The 16299-nt window shown below is 42.7% G+C and overlaps 1 protein-coding gene across 2 annotated transcripts in view; it reads right to left on the bottom strand.

The window, feature by feature from the left end:
• LOC150076616 (uncharacterized) overlaps window positions 1-15431 on the bottom strand; it is a 109909-nt gene extending 94478 nt beyond the window's left edge. For both annotated transcript variants that reach the window (XM_090387544.1, XM_090387545.1), the window contains exon 1: window positions 15182-15431. The gene's annotated coding sequence lies outside the window, so the exon portion shown is untranslated. The remainder of the gene's footprint in view (window positions 1-15181) is intronic.
• Between the last annotated feature and the right edge of the window lie 868 nt (window positions 15432-16299).

The raw sequence follows: 16299 nt of genomic DNA, 5'->3' as shown, positions 1-16299 counted from the left end.
CCACGTCTGCAGAACAGTATGAAAACTTTTGATAACGAGAGTAATGAAACGTGCTGAGAAGAAATGAAGCTAATAGAGGCACAGCCGGTCTCAGTTACGTGCAATCAACGCAACCCATTTTGTGAACTGTATGCTACGTAACAATTCATTTTTACTAAAACTTGAAGTGGGTTTTGCAATATACCCGAAAGTGGATTTATAAGAACAGGAACCCGCGGGAAGTCCCTCAAAGAAGACCATTATTATTCAAAGATATCCCAGAAATATGAAGAACCTCTATTAGAACTTCAAAGCACAATTGGTGCGGCAGTCAATGGCACGTCCTCTTTGAAGTGCGTATGAATTGTGCAGAAAATTTTAATGTCATGACGACAGTTTTCCCAACCAAATTATTTCTTCCAATGTGGCAGGTAAGTCGCCACAATTGCTCATATTAGGTAATAAACGTTCTCGGGTTGAATTAAAAAAAAAAAAAAAAAATTAACGCTCTGGAGCTGGAGTCGTTGTTTAGAGAGCAACATCATTACAGAGAGCGCTCGGGCCTTCCTTTATAGTAATGTAGATCGCTAAGGACGTTAAATGATTTTATTTCTTCAGAACTGAGAGTTAAGATGTATATTAGGCGCAGGATGGTGCCTCGTCTTATCATTCTTTCGCTTTAAAACGATTTCGGAATAAAACTTTATTATACTGCCCACCCACATTACTGTTCAGTTTGTCTGGTTGGTTGAGGTTAGGCCATCAAGGATCTGTCTCCGGTCGTTCTTCATACAGTTATAAACACGGTACACCGCAAAAGTTAGTTTGCAACCACGCAATGTGAGATATCGAGATAAATACGTTGGACTTTTTAGCAGCGGCACTTACGAATCTTTTTAAAATATAATACACATGACCCGCTACCAATTTTTAGAGTTAAGTTTCGAAATGGGTTTCCGATCAATTTTTCCAGAACGCGACTTAAATTTATAATTCATTAAGAAGAGTTTACTTTTCGATGGAAAAATAATGTCTTTTATTTATTATATAACTTTTGAAGGAACACGTAATCAAAAAGAAATAACGTTCTTGTAGAGAAAAAAAAAATATATATATACATTTTAATTTTTTTTTATTTATTAAAGAAGGCGGTCACAGCCAGTTTTCCGGTAACCCCACCATCTACTGAGACGTAGATGGTAGTACTGTAGAAGTAATTTCTAGCACAAAACATATACAGTACAAGCACTATTTGGTAATCATTCCTGGCACACGGGGTCTTCCGCGGAAGTCCCCGTGTGCCAGGAATGATGACCGGGACGTACGCATGATATCAGGAAGGAATGATATCATGCGTACGTACAGATGGTATCAAATACAGCGTCAATCGTGTGCAAGTGTACTGATAACATCAAATCCAAAGCTGTCACAGTTATTAAATATAAATAACGCAGTCCGGAAACGACGTGGTTGCACGATATTATTCAGGTTGCCAACGAGAATCCCATCACTCTTCCCTCCGATTCATATGGCTCCCGAATACGTACAAGCAAAATATCGGCCCGATTAGCATTACAGACTACTCTCAATTCACCAGACGCCACCCGAGAACGTTGTCCATTTATTCACACTACACACAACCCGCTCCTCTCAGCACCCAAATTTGTCGCTCGTACTCCTCCTTGATCGTTCGACCCGTAGCCCTCTTTCTTTCAGTGTCCCGATATTATCTGCATCTGCTAATAACTGTGCCACGACACGCCAATCCAACGTCCGTCCGTTCAGCGACCAATTGTCGTGCCTTCTACTCTGGGCGCCGTTCATCACGTACCGAATGGCTTGCTTTGTGTTCTGGAGACATACAATTAGCGCAACATGGCTGCCTATGCGTACTATTGGAGTTGCGTAAATATGCCCACTCTTGCCACAATGGCTAAATATCGTTTCACCGTGTCGCAGGTTCTCGCAGTGTGGCCAAAGGATTGGCAAATTGTGATTAAACGAAACGCATTCAGCCTGTAAGACATCAACGCCCTTCGCTCATTCGAATAGATATTTGTAGTGAGCCCAGAAGCTTCTAATATCCAGTTTTTGCCCATCTTCGCCTTGTTCATGCTTCCAAACCGTATTAGCACCTTACTGTCGGTCTCCAATCTGCTTATGCCCATATGACCGGGTCCTTATCATACAGTTCTCCTCAGTATGCACATCTTAAATAATAACTTTGGGTCCAGGGAGTTTCGGTTTCGAAAAAGTCACACCTAAGCGCCGGATTCTCTCATTACTTGTTCCAAAATGTTTGCTCTCTGTTTCCAACAATTCCTCTTCCGCTATCTGTCTTTTATTTTTACCCTTTTTAACATTCCTTCCATCATCCTCTCTACTGCATGTCCAACATCTTTACTGGTTTTCAAGGTCGAACTGGTCTTAGCTCTCTTAATAATGGAGTGATTTTCACCAGGAGTCTTAATGTTAGTCTGCACCAGTTACTCTGTCATTGTCTCATCAGTCACTATTCCTGCAGCATCTGAATTCCTAACATGATAACTGTACAGCGTCTCCCTTCCCCGTTTATCATTCTTAAGTTTTTATGCACTACTTGAATAGGTATGAAGGCCATTTTCCGTAAGTCTTATTTCCATCTGGTAAGTTTTAATAATACTAATACATAATCATTAGTTTCTTTAAAATAATAGAACGAATAACATCCAATACGGGCGAATATACAGTGACACAAGCAAAAGGTAGAGACATATAAATGCGTAATATATACAACTAAAATACATACATACAGTACAAACAAATAATAATTTAAAACAATTTAATTCTCTGTAGAGGAGCAAAGTACGATTCAACGGAGATTCCATCCTGAAGGAAATAATCAGGTTTTCAGTTTTTACTTGACTGTAACATGCTAGTAATCTCAGTTATTGTGCACAGGTATGGTCTGCCACGACTATCATCATCACTGGTAACACTGATCATCCCTCGATCTCGAACGATCTCATCCAGTCGAAATCGGGCTGTAACGTCACATTCGCTTCTTCGACCGCGGGCAAAATCTCCCGTACAGAATCAAGGCACAGAAATCTACTTAAATCTGTCATTTTTTCTTTTTTTTTTCCAGTTTGACTATCCTTCATAAGGACAATATCCGTCTCAATATTTCTGAGAACTATCAAGAGCTACTTATTCCTACTGCGATTTACAGAGTTTCCTTTACGTATCTCTAAGATGCACGTCCCCAGCCCACCAATGAATCGGAGTCCCAGTAACAATATCACTGTCCGGTCCTTTTTGATCATTCCTTGTTAACCTTAGTGCTGAGTAAGGTTCACCCTCCTGAACTTTATCATATGTAGATAATGGGCTGTCTTCAAATGCAACACCAGGACACAACATCCTTCCAATCCTTACTCGATGTCTGTGTGCCATCAGCAACCGGCTCATGAGATGAATCAGTTACTCCAGGGTTCTAATGTAGTTTAATCCTTGCGATTGCACTGAAATTTCCGTTTTGGCTTTTTCTTCCTCGCATTCATTTTCTTAAATCCCGTTTCATGAACGTATAAAGACCTCACACTAATCCACAGTTAATGCCTCTCCAGAGAAATTATTAGCATGTTTGCGATACTTGCCAGACTGATATCAAGCACGACCTTTTTGGGAATCTGCATACCAGGTTATTTCTCAATCGACTCGATATTAATTGATGAGTGTAAAGTATTCGTGTCTGATGGCACCAGGGGTTTCCCCAATCTCCGTGTTGCTTTCATTGTGGGTATGACAGTTCACTGGGAAGGCCAGAGATTTAAAAGTGTATGGATTTTGTAAGTGTAGCGGTGTGTATCGTTGTTCTTCTGCCCATTTAGCCGCTAGACTCCAGCTGGGGACCAATGTTGCCCACATTTGGCCTCGTGGAGGCAAACCAAGTACAGTACACAGTAGTTTGAAAGTTTTAATCTGTCAGGCCCTGCCGCCTAGTTTCCTGGATTTTAGTGGCTAGGAGCTTAAAAAAAAAAAAAAAAAAAACATCATAGGGGCAAACACTAGATTCAGTAAAGCCTAAAAGTTTGCGTACTTAGTTTAATTTAGATATTGTTAAAGTTTTACAGTGTGGGATGTGTGCTGGCATATAGTGAGTGGGGCTGAGTGAAGGCTGGGGGGGTGAAAGGCAGAAGTATGGGCATGATAGAAAAGGCGTCCCCAGATTGTCAGTGCGGCAGGCCCATTCGTCACCAGGCGAAGAACGGGGATTAATTGATCAAGTTAAGACATCCTAGATCCTTATGTCCATCAATGCGATTCATTTCTTTAATTAGAGTTTGTCCATTGTTGGTCGCCATTATTTATGAAAAATTGTTGTTGTTGTTTTGGTTTTTAGGAGCATTAGCAACTAAGGCCATATTGCTCCAGGGATATGCGGTGGTCATTCCCTGACCTTTCCGCATCCTCGTATTTGGTGGTGACGGGCTCGAATCCCGGTCTAATCAAGAAGCATGTGATACGCACTGCTGCTCCTTCCCACCTGGCTACGGAGGCGCCATGAAAAATTGTACAGCTCAGTCTATTTGTATGTGTTAGTGCGAGATACATAGAAGGAAACAGACACAACATAGAACGCTATGTAACGGTAAGTCACAACAAGCTCTGTGAAATCCAGGCGGCGCTGGAAGTTCTCCTTACTTTATAAAGATCTCATTTCTATATCATAATATTAGGCACGCTTGAAAATAATCGCACACTTCCAAAGTGCTATCTTTGTATTGTAAATAAATTTTCCTGAAGTGTATTTGGAGATCAAAGATTCTAGCGGCTAATCGCTGCAATTTAAGTTGTTAACTTCCTTGACTGCTTCTACAACCACAGGTTACAGGCCACAGCTTCTCACAATGAATATATCATAGGGCGTGATCATAAATCTGATTGTTTGCCTAACTGTGTTGTTTGGTAGAGTTCTGGATGAAGTGACAGACTCTATATAATTTCTCTTAGACTTGCAGACCTATACAGGCCTCCTAGGTTTGGAGCAAGAATTTCAACCACTATTTTTTTCCCTCAGGTTGGGCAGCCCGAGAGCTCCTATCCTTGAGTATTGCACTCCTAATGAACGACAAATTGGTGCAGCAGCACAAGAAAGTAGAACCAGGCACGGTTCCTCGTGCCTAGGGCACTAGAGAGCGATCGACCGGGTGTTGATCGCTCACCGGTAGCGAAAGGCCTGAAACAACACAACATAAACCCATTCACCATCTCTAGATCTACACTACATTGCAAACACCATGGAAAGTCACGCCGTGGAAAATCAAAATTCTGGAAAAGAACTTCATCACTCTTGCCAAAGTAGTGACTAATAGGATCCCCAACGTCTAAGAAATCATCTCGGCATCAATTATCCATCCTATAGAGCGACATAATCCACGTTATAGTTCGACTATTACAAACCTCGTCTACATTAGAGACATGTTCCCAGCAAATATTATTGAACATTTCAACCAGCTGCAAATTGACCCCAACAGACTCTTGGATGACAAGAAGTACAAAAATATCTTGAAAGATTTGCATGACACGATCGTGTCAGTCCATCTATGGACGTATACATTTAGGAAATCCTGTACTTGACGACTTTGGCTGTATTTTTAATAGAGTGTAACTGAATTCATACTGCAAACTTAATTTTGCTGTGTATGAATGTTCAAATGTAAGTTATCTCCCGCGTGTTAATATACTGTATATATATATATATATACATATATACACACACACTTAAACTATACCAACTGAAGTCAAATGCACTGTCAAATACAGTCAATCGTCTTTTTAATGTAATTACGTTTTTATAACTCTAAATACGTGTTTAAAATTCTATATAATATCGGTGGAAAAACACCGTAGACAACTCTTAAAGGAAGATAGATGTTGTTGTTGGGTTTTATTGGCGCATTAGCAACTCTTAAAGGAAGAACTACAATAGTAGTGTAAAAGGGCATCATGTTTTTACACCGATATTATAATTTAACTCTTAAAATATTAAGCCCAGTTGCATTTAGTCTTACTTAAAATTCGATGCACACCCTTCTAGCCAGCTAGCTGTACAGGGGGTGAAAGCAAACTTAATACACTGAATAATAATAATAATAATATTGAGGCCTGTAGACAGTGTTACTGTTTTCAACGCAGATTTTCCAAGGTGGATTCCACTAACGTCTCGGTGCCACCCAAAACAAGTACAGTGTACATAAATATCTGTGTATCGTTAGAATAAGAAACACTAGCAGGTACTATTTAAAGCGCTAGTACGGCTTCCAAGCTTCTACCTAAGGTAACTGGAATCCGTTCATGAATTAAAATCAGACCAATCCTTCCTGTATGCAGTCGGTAAATACAATAAGTGTCATCGGCCCTTATAAGAGTCTCAACATCCCCATTTGGAAGAGTCATCATCCCAATTCAAATTACAAAAGGAACAATTCTATTCAACTGACTCCGTATCATTACCAGTTGATCAGCCTTCGAACAGTTCTAACCGTTATTGCAACAGTTTCTGTTATAACCGCTAAAGAAGCACCAAATTAATTCAACATAAAAAAAAAAAAATTTTTTTCTGAATGAAAACAGTACACTGGTGTTCAAAGAATGTGCGTCACCTAGGAACTTCACATTTCTAACCCTTTTTCGCGATGGTACGTTACATTAATGACAAATAGAAATATAAACAAATGATATTTATGAATAGTTAAGGCAAAGCTAACTAATATTTGACAGGAGCTCTCAAAATATGACAGGTGCTCTCAAAATATTCTAAAATTAACATTTGCAACTTTATACAACAGTTTTGAAAAACACAATTACTGTATGGCTGAAATGTTATCAGAATTTGCTTATGGTGGTAGATGACTTTCATCAACCGGTGAAATACCACCACTTTGCTTATTGGAGGCTTGAAGTGGTGAAACCCATGTTTAGTCTCTAGAGCAAAGTTTCCGGCATCCCCCTCCCCCCATACTTCTCCTTCAACCCATGCACGGTACTAAGTACTATAGGCTTTGATACCTTTCGTGTTTGGGTTTTCATAAAAAAAAAAAAAAAAAGCGAAATGAAAAGTTCACCAGGTGCAAACTAATACTGTATTTAGTTGAACCGCCCAATTCTGGCCCTGATGACAGCAGCACATCATCGAGGCATTGACAAGATCAATTTCTGAAGATAATCAACTGATAGTTCGTGGTTCCAAACACCAATTATGAAGTTCACGAAGGGTGTTTGGTTTCTTTCTGGCAACTGCATATTCCACACGATGCCAACAGTTCTCTATAGGATTCAGATTCGGGCTGTTTCCTGGCCAGCTAACTGTTGTAATGGGCCGATCTTCCAACCATTTTTTCACCTGTAACAAATGTAAACACATTACTGTCGGACCTCTAATGCAGAAACGAAGCTAAAATAACTACAGAAGTGCCTACTTACACTCCCCCGATGACAAGGAGCAAGTCGTCCTGAAAGATGCATTAATATTGACAGGTTGAAATGGTCCCTAATGGTTGGCAGCAATTTGCCTTCCAATATAGCCAGGTATCCATTGGCAGCCAGACGGAACCTTTCATAAACTGCAGGTGATACGAAATGCACCCCTATATCATTTGGGGTGCTGGTAGGGAATTTCACTCTAGACACCATACAGTCTGGATGGTATTCTTCACCACGTCTCGTTTGTCTCCCTCCCATCCTATCTTGCAGTCATCCTTGCTTGCTTGAGAGCCATGCAGGTTGAATTTCTTCTCCTCCGAGAAAATAACTGACTTCCACTGCTCGGGGGGTGAGTCCATTTGACATGTTCCTTACACCAAATTAATCGGGCATTTTTCTTTTTTTTTTTTTTTTTTTTGTGTGAGGACGGGCTTCTCCTTAGGACGACAAGTTCATTTCTGAAGAGGCGTCTTTTGACTGTTACTGCACTTGCTACCACTCCTCTATGTTCTTCCCAATTCTCTTTTCAGCTGAAACAAAGAAGCTTTACGGTTTTTAAGGCATAAGCGCTTGAAAACGCGGTCCTGTTTTGGCGTAGAGACGTTTGCGGCGTCCGGTTCCTTTTTTCCTATCAGCAGAACCAGTAACCTTGAGTTTGGAAAGAAATCTACTCACTGTCGCAGTACTGATTACAAGACACTCTATAAGCAATATGACGGGAAGAACGTCCTTCCTCACGTAAAGAAACTCTTTCTTCGTGGCGTCAACTGCACCTAACTCGCCATCCTGACACAAGCAAGCAAGGATGACTGCAACTCTTGCAGGGAGTGCTCATATAGCCGAAAGTAGCAGCTAATGCAATATTACGTCATCACCCACGCTTGTCAATCTTATCTGATTGCAATCTGCAATCAAAATAATGCCATATACTTGCGTTATTCGGACGACAATTACAATTTTAAGGGGTGGTGCACTTTTTTTGACCACCAGCGTACATTTATTTTCATCTGTAACATCGCCGTGCTGACAAAATTACCATTTTATCAACTACTTTCGTACGCGCGTCCCACTTAATTCTGTGGTTTTAGCATGCCCTTGAAGAAAGGTTCTTTCGGCTGAGAAGCCAACCCTCTCTTCACCGCTCTTTTAATTCCTCGGGGAAGCGAATGCGCTTCCACGAGATATTCTTTAAGCTTCGGGAAAAGTCGTTTGGGGTCAGACAGATCTCAGCTATAAAAGAGGATGCGGACGAAATTCTTGCCAGTGTTGCGCGGTTGCAGTCAGATCTCGCCTTTCTCTTCCTGAGGTTGTTCCGTAATCAATATCCGGGACCAAACTAATTTATGGTTCCTTCCCCCTCTCCCTGTATAAAAGTCAAAAATCGGTTAACGTTGTTTTGTTGCCCGATGAAAAAATACTTTTTTTTCTTTTTTTTTTTTCTTTTACACGATGTTCCGTGACGAAATTCTGCAGAGTGGCTTTTGTTTCCCCGGTGGGTCACATCCGAGTATCGTCGATGAATTTGAACGAGTTTGACACGTTCAGAAACTCAATATATTCAATTAGAAATTGATTCAAAGGTGCTGACATTTAAAATGGCGCAATTTCAAAGCTACTGAAACGTTAGAAGACTCCACAAAAGCACAGCCTCCGATTTATGTCAGGGAACGGCGACGTATACCAAAAGGTCGTGTTTTTTTTTTTTTTTTTTTACGTACGTTACAAATGTTATAAAGGGTTCCAGTGGTCAAATTTTTGGACTCTCCAACTAAGTTTCAATTAACTAACCATTAAATACCAAACTTAAAGAAAATCAATAATAAAATAAACGCGCGTATTATAATTGTATACGTAAACATTTATCGTTTGTACGCTGTATTGGCCCTTCCAAATTATTCCGTTTTTCGAAGCCAAGGATAGAAGCCCGGAGAGCATTTTGCTTCTGAGACAGGTCATTTTACGGCGGCGCAAAAGATCGCTCAACTGGCCGCTTCGTTCCATGTTTGGGTCATCTTCGGCGCGAATGAACAGGCCGAAGTCCCGGGCTCGCGACGTTGCTCAATCAGATCTTTGTTCATCGTGGTCGACGCCAATCTCGTTTCCAACTCCGCGATCTGTAGTTCCACGAACATCGTGAACGCCCTCCAGTCCCGTATTCCGCCTTTACTCATCGTAGCCCGAGTGGCTTCCTCAAACGATGCCGCGGGGGGTTTCCTAATATTGCATCCCTTCCGGAGCTGGCGAACTGATGAGTCCTTGTCGTTTGTCCCGTTGATTGATGGCCCGCGGGACACAATGGGCGACCGATTGACTAAGGAATGACAGCGATACGCTATCGCCCCTTGGTCCATCGGTTCTAACAAAGAGGTCACAAACTGTTGTCGCGAAAACGACTCGCCCGTAGTCATTTTGTTCTTCGGCGTTAACGGGATGGTCAGGCACATTGTGAAGAAGCGAAACTTTCGCATTCGGAATCTAAAATGGAAACGACGCTACATCGGAGCATCGTAAGTCAGAGACTCGCTGTGTCGGCTACATCGAGAAGAAGTGGGAACCTTCTCCGCTCTGACCCTACGAACTGAGACATCCCTTCCCAGTTTACTCTCAAAACATCGCATCTACGAGGAAATCCGCGATTTCCGGTTTAGTTTCGATTTTCAGTTATTTTGCGTTTCGGGTTCATTTCAGGAATGGCGGACCGATCGAAGCACGTTGATGGGTACGAAATGGGACCGTCAAACCCATTTCGTAATTACACGCGTGACGTCACCTTTTTACTCGACGACGTGGCGAACAGTCTTTACTCGACGTACCCGTTTATCTCGCAAAATACCAACTTGTTGCGCGCCTTGAAAAGAATCGTTCCGTTAAAAAGTTTATTTCCGAGATTTAAACTTTTCTTTACCCGATTAAATAAACTTGTCCAAGGTCAACCCGCTCACTTTTTTTTTTTTTTTTTTGTTAACGCATCGGCTTCTGTGGCCATAATGCACCTCCCAAAGGTTTCGCATTTTACTGTGATCCAAGCCCGAGGCGGGATTCGAACCCGCGACCTTTAGATTGCCAGGCAGGCACTTTACCCACCTGGCTAGCCCGGTCGGCCAACCCGCTCACACTACCCGAATTGATGTGGGTTTTTGTGGGGCAGTATCGTATTATTGGCCTGTCGAAGTTCAATTCGAGAGGCGAATCTTTCATCAGATTGTACCAAACCGTTTCCTTTGGCACCTAAGCGGGTGACTTGTCCAACGGAGGATTCAAGGTAGTTGCCCGGCCAGGTGCCCCCTGTTGTTTTTCGGAGAATATGCACCAATCGTTTAAATTCCTTTTAGCTACAAAAAAAAAAAAAAAAAAAAATATTGTTAACGTAGGATTTTATCATTTTTGCATCGTGGCTGAGCAATTTTCAACTGACTGCAGTTGGCAACACTGATGCTGACGTCATCACCATTGTAGTTGGAGGAGTCACGAGTTTCGGTCGCGCGTAATGTTTACTTCAAAGCAATCCACACTGCGTGCGCCTGCGTCCACCAGTCACATTATATTTGAGTGTCACATTTGTTCGAGGCATTTGTTACGGTCCCCTCCTGTCATTTTTCTCTGGATCGGCCACTGGACTTGTCCAGCTTCTTACCAAGAATAACCGCGTGCGTTCTTCCATCAGCCATCAAATACCAACACAATAGTCCCAAACAAACACACGCAGAAAAGACCATTCGCTTCCTTTTCTGGCAAGGAAGTGCTTTTAAGTGGTATTCTAACGAGGGATGCTTCGTTACCACAACACGGCTCTCATCAATCAACCGCCTACTGCGCAATTCACGAAGCATTTTTCTAACACGAAAGAGGACTTGCCTGCAAGTGGAGCGCCAGCGTACTCTTAATTAAGGAGAGTTTTATTTCTTGGCAGAGAGACAAACAACACCTGTGTGCCACCAGTTGTTTTGCTCCTGACCGGCGTGCACGTTTACGTCACAGGTTGCGTTTTTATATTTTGTTGCCAGCAACTGAGGCTCCTCGTTTTCCTTTCTCGTGGGACGCAAATTCATTTCGTGACACGCGCACTATTCTACGGAGTAACCAATAATTGCCTCGAAGTCACGTGGTCGTGTTTCGTAACAGCGCGTTTCTCGCCATTTTCACCATCCTTCCTCACGGTACCCATACACGCGGGCGTTTCCGTAAACGGCGCCATTTCGGTGTACATCTGCCAAACGACAGTTCACGCCATCCGGCGACTAAAACAGAGAAACGGAAAGTTTCGAAAATTTCCTGCGCTTTGAAATTTTTAGACGGGGTGGTTTCGTAATTTCGACTTCCCGAGAATCATTCTCCGCTGTGTACGCACGTGTGTTCCTAACTGGGCGGAACACACGTGCTTAATCGCGATTCAAAAACAACGAGCCGATAGAAATTCCCTTTCTTTAGCGTTAAAGATTCGGGAGGGGAGGCCGATTGTGGAAAAGTTGGCAAAGGGGAGAACCCCCGTGATGCGATCCACCGGAACAAATTCATTTCACGGCATCGCATTCTTCGCTGCGTTGATTGAGTGAAAACGCAACTTTAACCTCGTCGTGAGGAAAACAAAACGCTGTTGCAACTGTGTCGCGCGATTTCACTGTAGAGTGGGGGGGAGGAAGCTTCGTCTGGGTCCATTTCGCAGTCGATCTTCAATCGGCTGCGAAACTGCGGCGCTGTTTGTTACATTCGAGTACAATCCGACCTTCGAATACGAGTTGACCCAGTTAACGACATTTTTTTATCGTATGGAGAACTTCGTAGGAACTTTCGTCGATAGCGTGGCAGCGGGGTCGTCTCTCGCTGGTTTGTGCTGATCGTGTCCATCAAACTGCCGTTACGGACAGCCACCGAAAATGAACCTTGACGTGGAAATTTCCATTTTTTTTAAGTTTGACCTTTTAGATAACCGACGTCGTTTAATAACGTTCGTAAATGCTTAACTGAAAAACTAACAGGCCTGACGTAGCGCAGTGGTCAGCGAGAGTGCATAGCACGCGTTCCTTGAGTGGACCGGGGTTCAAGCCCGTCACTACTAAATACGATAAATATTTAAATAAATTTTTCTGTTTATAGTCCGGCACGACAACCAAGTCAGTGGAGTTTACAATAAATCGTCAATACGAATATTAATCGTATTCACGGGCTTGAACCCCGGTCCACTCAAGGAACGCGTGCTATGCACTCTCGCTCCTGACCACTCGGCTACGTCAGTATTGACGATTTATTTAACTACTTTGTAGTTTATTAAGAGTTATCTATGGTGTATCTAAACACCGAAATTATATAGATACCAAACTCTTAAAGTATTATGCCTTGTACATTTATTTATTTTAAATATTGACGATTTTTTTTATTATTATTATTATCCGTTTATTTCCATAAGGAAACCACCCCGGGACGGCAAAGTGCCATTTAGACTCTGATTTATTGTAAACTCTGACTCGGTTGTCGTGCTGGAGTATAAACAGATTTATATATCCTGTATATATATATATATATAATCTTATTTTAGGTAACCTAACCGTTTAATAAAATTATTTCCGTAATAACACCGGGGTTGCAGCTTCCACGTCACACGTAGCGATATGCGCGTGACGTACGTCTTTTAATTATTATTAATTGTTAGCGTTATCGTTTTTTTTATTATATTTATGCGCGCGGAGATGGATAGATGAAATTCCTGAGTTTGTGGGTAGTAAATGGATGGCCACTGCTCAAAACAGAAGGAACTGGAAAGGTGCTGGAGAGGCCTTCATCCTGCAGTGGATTGAAAATGGCTGATGGTGATGATTATGCGCGCGAAACCCCCGGAACCGTGCCGTGATGGGCACATTGTATCCATACAATAAAGATTTAATTAATTAAAGGCCGACCACTAATTTTAGGTGGGCTCACTTCATTAAATAAGGTTACGTTATTACGGAAAACAGATTAAAAAGAGGACGTCTCCTTCCTCAATCCATCGACGTTTCGTGTGTATCACTTGAAGTTCAGCAAATTGCAGCCTTTTTCTTGTTGACTGTCATTAAAGCCGAAAACATTTTCGAAAGAAACGAATGAGGAAGAGAAAACAGCAAACTTTCCTTCTCACGTACGAAGGAAAGAGAGAGAGATTAACAGCTTTTCGAAGTTTAATGAGTGAACGAGCGAGGTTAAGGGTACTAAGCCAGAACGACCCTCTGGAAGTTTGTAAACATTATTTTGTAAAAAGTTTAACGTAATTGTAGAAAATTAATCGTAAAAAATTAATTTGTAAGAAGTTTGTAAAAAATGGGGGTGAGGGAATTATTAAAAGAAATTGCGAGCGAAGGAAGTGGCCGATTATCGAGGAGCTCGTCGCTAGAAAACACGAGACGGAAATAAGGCTGGAGACGCGAAGTCTCGAGAGCGAGAGATGCCCGGGCCAACGAATAATCGCATTTCTAGAAAAATATCGGCCCCCGCCAGTTTACACGCGACGATTTCGCTGGCAGCGTACGAAGGGGCACTTCGTCGTCACCGCAGCTGCGAGCTCATCGAGATAAATATCCGTTTTCAGGGTCAACGTTCATCGGATCTTTCATCTCCCTCTGAACCTTGACATCCTCGCGGGACCAGACAAGGCAGCCACGAAACGGAGCCTCCCTCGGCGTCGTATGTCTTTGGGCGAAAGTAAGAATGTAGCCGTGTCTTGACACGCAGTAACTGCCTCTAACAGACTCTCGCTGGAACGTGCTGTGCAGGGGCGGAGACCAAATAAACACACCCCACCGAATGAGATTAGACAGAAAACTTTCGCCATTTTCACGAACTTTTAATACCCGTTATTTACTAATAAGGGGGTCCAAAAGGGGGGGCTCGCTTTACTTACTCCGCTCTCATTCTCCAAACCAAAACTCAATGGTTGGTCAATTCACTTCGCCCCCACACTTTTTTTTTTTTTTTTTGGCGCTTTCAATGTTGAAATGAAAAGAAGGAACAATCCAGGAATGCCCCCCGTATTTTAATATTAAAAATGACATTTACTAATTAGAGCTTAAAACGTTCCCTAAAACTATCCCCCGCTACCCCTTCGCTCTCGTTGTAATTAAAAAGAATTGTGTCATTCCGCGATTCTCCAAACCCCTTAAATCCGTTTGGGAAAAAATGACCGCCCCTCGTGACAGGAGGAGGGAACAAACCGAGGAATTCGGAGTAACGAAAACCAAAAGTGCACTCTTCGCTGTTCTCGTTCTGAAAGGGGAAACCGCACTTCTCCTCTTCGCTCGTAAAATGCACGTGATCTAATGGCCGAGTCGTCATGCTCATTATGAAATCTGGCGGGCGACTGCTGTTCTAAAACGTCGTTCGAAAGCAAACGCGAAAAGTGAGGGAAGTTGGAGTTGGGGGATACATTTGGTGGACACGAAACACTCGATTAGTCCGTCCACTCGCGCAACACTTTCCGAAATATCGACGAGGCTGGCTCGAGCGGGACGAGTTCCGCGACCCACCATTAAACTCGGGCTTCTGCCATTCCCTCTGATCGCCCGGAATTAGGGCCGAGAATTGCCACGCCGTCTTTGCTTGTTCGAACAGCCTTCGACGAGGTTGCTGTTCGGAACGTGGTGCCCCAACCGTGTCTCGTTCAATTCTCTGTAATTAGCGATCGCCACACATTGGCGGAATGAATGCAGTGACGGACGTGGGTCACCGTTTCGTGTACATCGCTCGCTCGCTCGCACGCAGTACTTACCTTTATCGGGCAGTGGAAGCGTCGAGGTTGGTGCTCTCGTTCCACATCTCACGGCTGAATGCTCGGGACCACCCTCTGCCTCCACTCGGACTCGTAATGCTGTTCGCTATTCCACCGTAGTGACCGTACGCCAACTTGTGCCGTGCATCTACCAACAAGTGTCACTTTCTCCGTAGCTACTCGTGTAGGGACGCTGTCACCGCCCTGGAAAGTTCACGGAGGAAGCCCAAGCGGGCCTCCTGACTAGCGACTACGTCACGGGTTATGATGTCATCCTTAAACGCAGAGGGCACGCTTCCTTCTGCTCCGACACAGAACCGGCTGATTCGTTGGCCATTACCAATTGCCGAGGAGTCACGTGCTTCGCGTGTCTCACAGGGCGTGCAGCGGGAGAAGGAAGGGGGTCTTCGGATCCACCGGATATCGCCATAGCAAAATCTGCGTACGAAATAAAGCGCCCGATTACGCGAATCCCAAACTTCAAAGAATAAAATAAAACTAAACGAGAATAAATAATAAAAACAAATGGAATTACACTTTTTTTCTTTTTTTTTTTTTTTTAGACAAATAAGTTTTCTGTTCGCAGGGTGGCTCTTCCGCCACAAAAGCGCTTCAGCACACAAACAAGAAAGAGTTGCACATAACGAGTTCGTACTGCGCGTTACACTTCGGCCGGCTTCAATTTTTTGGCTTAAATTAATCGATTTTTTTCTCTTTCTGTAAGGAGAAAAGCAAATGTCTTTATAAGTAAATCACTTTACGTAATAAAGCTTTTACGTTCACTCGAATTACAACGGCACAAAACACGCTGCATTTATTACTCTTCTCCGGTTTATTCACTTTTTCTTTTACGGCTCTTTTCTCTCTGTAGCTCGCCACAAGTGACCCCGCAATGATCAGTCACGGGTAACGATACACGCGCTACATTTACGTTACATTTATTTACATCCTCTCTCTTTTTCCATCTTCTCACCTAGTAGCGTATGCCGACGATATTTCCATCCTGATCACAGATAAAGACCTTAATCAGCTTCAACTCAAAATCTCTGCCTTGCTCTCTGTGATGCATACTTGGCTTGAAAAGAATCAGCTTATACCGAATCCAGAAAAATCAAAAT

This window comes from Mastigoproctus giganteus, chromosome 13 (genome assembly GCF_048544385.1).
Source record: "Mastigoproctus giganteus isolate SK-2022 chromosome 13, ASM4854438v1, whole genome shotgun sequence".
Taxonomy (NCBI): Eukaryota; Metazoa; Arthropoda; class Arachnida; order Uropygi; family Thelyphonidae; genus Mastigoproctus; species Mastigoproctus giganteus.
This window is presented reverse-complemented; position numbering and strand designations above follow the sequence as displayed.